Here is a 3989-nt window from a genome sequence, read left to right as displayed (position 1 = left end):
ATATATCGCTCATATATCATTTGTATTATATATATATTATTTGTAAAAGTCTTTATACTAAAATTTCTTTATTGATTATATCATCATCCTCGTCATCACCATCACCATCATCATCATCATCATCATCATCATCATCATCATCATCATCATCATCATCATCATCATCATCATCATCACCATCATCATCATCCTCGTCATCACCATCGTCATCACCATCACCATCATCATCATCATCATCATCATCATCACCATCATCATCATCCTTGTCATCACCATCGTCATCACCATCATCATCCTCGTCATCACCATCGTCATCACCATCATCATCCTCGTCATCACCATCGTCATCACCATCATCATCCTCGTCATCACCATCGTCATCACCATCATCATCCTCGTCATCACCATCGTCATCACCATCATCATCCTCACATCATCATCATCATCATCATCATCATCATCATCATCGTCATCACCATCATCATCGTCATCACCATCATCATCATCATCATCATCATCAATGTCGTCATCATCATCATCCTTGTTGTCACTGCCACCGCAATCTCCACCACCATTCTTGTACTTGTTATTTGTTAAAATCTGTTTTTTGTTCTTTAGTTTTTTTTGTCTTCAGAGGTCATGGCTGAGGCCATGCTGGAGCACTGTCTTCATAGTGTGTGTGTATGTGTGTGAGTTGTCGTAAGGTTAAGTTCAGATGTCTTCATAGTTTGGTGATTGTCATCTCTGGTTCCTTGCCGAAGAGGGAAACCACATTCTGGAGAACACTGCAAAGAAACAGAGAGACTGAGTAAGAATAAATAAACGAAGGATTCGGTTTGAGTGTATATTTGGGTGCCAGTGTGGCTGTGTGGTAAGAAGCTTGCTTCTCAGTCACATGGTTCTGGGTTCCCTGGGAAAGTGTCTTCTACTATAGCCTTGGGCCTACCAAAGCCCTGTGAGTAACATATATGGCAGATTCTAGCCATTTCTCTGCAGACTGAAATTAATGAACAACTTTAGTCGATTTTCGAACCTTATTAGGTTCTCATCAGAGGCGTCTACATCACTTTGACAATCTCCATATACTCAACAAATACAGCAGTTACTTTATGAAGGGGTCTCTAATTTGCATACTGAACGAAATTAACACTCTATGTTAACGGGAATCTTAGTCTGTCAACGGGAATCTTGGTCTACACAGAATCAAGGTATGATATAATATAAACAGCAGATTTTAGTCATTTCTCTGCAGACTGAAAATAATGAATAACCTTAATCGAGTTTCGAACCTTATTGGTTTCTCATCAGAGGAATCTACATCATTCTTCAGAGAGACAAGCGGCCAAACTGTTTATATACTCAACAAATGCAGCAGTTACTCTATGAAAGGGTCCCTAATTTGCATACCGAAAGTGTTTAACTCTATAAATACCAGCGGCCTGTCAATGGGGATCTTAGTCCACACAGTATCGAGGTATGGTATAATATATACGTAACATTCATCTGTCTTTATGTTCTGAGTTCAAATTCCACCGAGGTCGACCTTGCCTGTCATCGTTTCGGGGACGATAAATTAAGTACCAGTTGTGTACTGGGATCGATCTATTCGACTGGCCCCCCCTCCCAAAAAATGTTGGGCCTTGTACTTAGAGAAGAAAAGTATATGTAACATATGGTATATATATACACGTATGTGTGTCTCTGTGTCTGTGTTTGTTCCCTAACACCACTTGTAGGCCGGTGGTGATGTGTTTACGTCCCCCGTAACTTAGCGAGTTCGGCAAAAGAGGCCGTTAGAATAATTTCTTGGCTTCAAAAAAATAAGTCCTGGAGTCAATTTGTTCGACTAAAACCCTTTAAGGCGGTGCCCCAGCATGGCCACTGTCAAATGACTGAAGCAAGTAAAAAATAAAATATAATTGGGTGCAGCAATTTGTTTATTTATTTATTTAAGGCGGTGAAGTGGCAGAAACGTTAGGGCGCCGGGCGAAATGCTTAGCGGTATTTGGTCTGACTTAACGTTCTGAGTTCAAATTCCGCTGAGGTCAACTTTGCCTTACATCCTTTCAGGGTCGATAAATTAAGTACCAGTTACGCACTGGGGTCGATGTAATCGATTTAATCCCTTTGTCTGTCTTTGTTTGTCCTCTCTATGTTTAGCCCCTTGTGGGCAATAAAGAAATAAGGTCGACAGATGGTATTTCGTCTGTCTTTACGTTCTGAGTTCAAATTCTGCCGAGGTTGACTTTGCCTTTCATTCTTTCAGGGTCGATAGATTAAGTACCAGTTGCGTACTGGGGTCGATCAAATCGACTGGCCCCCATCCCCCAAAATTTCGGGCCTTGTGCCTAGAGTAGAAAAGAACATGTTTATTTATTAACCGTTGACATAGTAAATGACCCCCAGCTTACGTTCATAATGTCTTAAGTCAGTTTCAGCTGTATTTCATCTTTTTCCCTTTTTACTTTTCTTTGACTTGTTTAATAAAAAGATTAAGCTTACCTTATACTGAAATCATTTGAAGGCGCAGTGATAGCATTGCCGTCGCAGTTTAGGTAGGTCTTTGGTGTGTCACTCGAGTTTTGGTGGAAGCGAATGTGATAGGTTAAAGTTTTTGCCATTTTAATAAAGTTGTTCTCATACTGGAATAGGCAAGACATACAAAAACAGATATGGCAGTGAGATGAATAAAAACATTACATAGTTTAAGACATAAGGCATTATAAGACATATATTAGCGATAGAGGTAGTATTAATACTGAGAGATAATATTTATCCTCAGTTAAATGTGAATGTTCTATCAGTGATATAAGCACGAGTGCATTTTGCACCAAAAAGCCAGTATGAGAGTATCTCTCGTGGTATCTACCACAGTATAGTTTGTTCTAATACAACATCGGCATTTTACTGGGGATGAAATATTGGAAGACATAATGTGGTATTTCTTTGTGGCCAGACGTGTTATTTGTGTAAGATTGGAAGTGAATAATGTCGCACGTAAGATAATGATGCACCAACAACCATCACATGATGTCGACATGGCAGGACAAGGGTAAACACAGACACATGTGCACACATGCATACAAATATGCATGCATACATACATACATACATGCATACATACATACAAACATGCAAACATTCATACATACATGCATAAATACATACTTACATGCAAACATGCATATATACATACATACATACATGCACACATAAAAACATACATACATACATACAAACATACAACTATACTTACATACATACATACATACACACATACATTCATTCAAACGTACACACATACACATTCAAACACACACACACACACACACACACACAGAGCCTTTGCATTTCCCTTAGATAACATCAGTGGCGTGGAGAGAGGATGCTGGTATGCATGGCTGATTGCCGGTCTTCCATAAACAACTTTGTCCAGACTTGTGCCTCGGAGGGGAACTTTCTAGGTGCAATCCCATGGTCATTCATGACCAACTGGAGACTTTACTCTTTTTACCTTCTGTTAGAGGCATTTAACCCAATAAAGGATGTAATCCGAACAAAGTTGCAATGGAGCCAAATCAAACCGTTTTATATAATATATACACATGTTGTTGGCACTCCGTCGCTTACGACGTCGAGGGTTCCAGTCGATCCGATCAACGGAACAGCCTGCTTGTGAAATTAACGTGCAAGTGGCTGAGCACTCCACAGACACGTGTACCCTTAACGTAGTTCTCGGGGATATTCAGCGTGACACATTGTGACAAGGCTGACCCTTTGAATTACAGGCACAACAGAAACAGGAAGTAAGAGTGAGAGAAAGTTGTGGTGAAAGAGTACAGCAAGGTTCACCACCATCCCCTGCAGGATGCCTCATGGAGCTTTAGGTGTTTTCGCTCAATAAACACTCACAACGCCCGGTCTGGGAATCGAAACCGCGATCCTACAACCGCGAATCCGCTGCCCTAACCACTGGACCATTGCGCCTT

General features: G+C 40.5%; 1 long non-coding RNA gene across 1 annotated transcript; it reads right to left on the bottom strand.

Annotated features, from left to right (window-relative positions):
- Positions 1-51: 51 nt before the first annotated feature.
- LOC128251496 (uncharacterized) lies at positions 52-2638 on the bottom strand. Its single transcript, XR_008267153.1, has 2 exons — positions 2503-2638; positions 52-785 (listed from the first exon to the last, which is right to left on the bottom strand). It is a non-coding gene; the product is annotated as an uncharacterized LOC128251496 (long non-coding RNA).
- Between the last annotated feature and the right edge of the window lie 1351 nt (positions 2639-3989).

Source organism: Octopus bimaculoides, unplaced genomic scaffold, assembly GCF_001194135.2.
Source record: "Octopus bimaculoides isolate UCB-OBI-ISO-001 unplaced genomic scaffold, ASM119413v2 Scaffold_97153, whole genome shotgun sequence".
NCBI lineage: Eukaryota > Metazoa > Mollusca > Cephalopoda > Octopoda > Octopodidae > Octopus > Octopus bimaculoides.
This window is presented reverse-complemented; position numbering and strand designations above follow the sequence as displayed.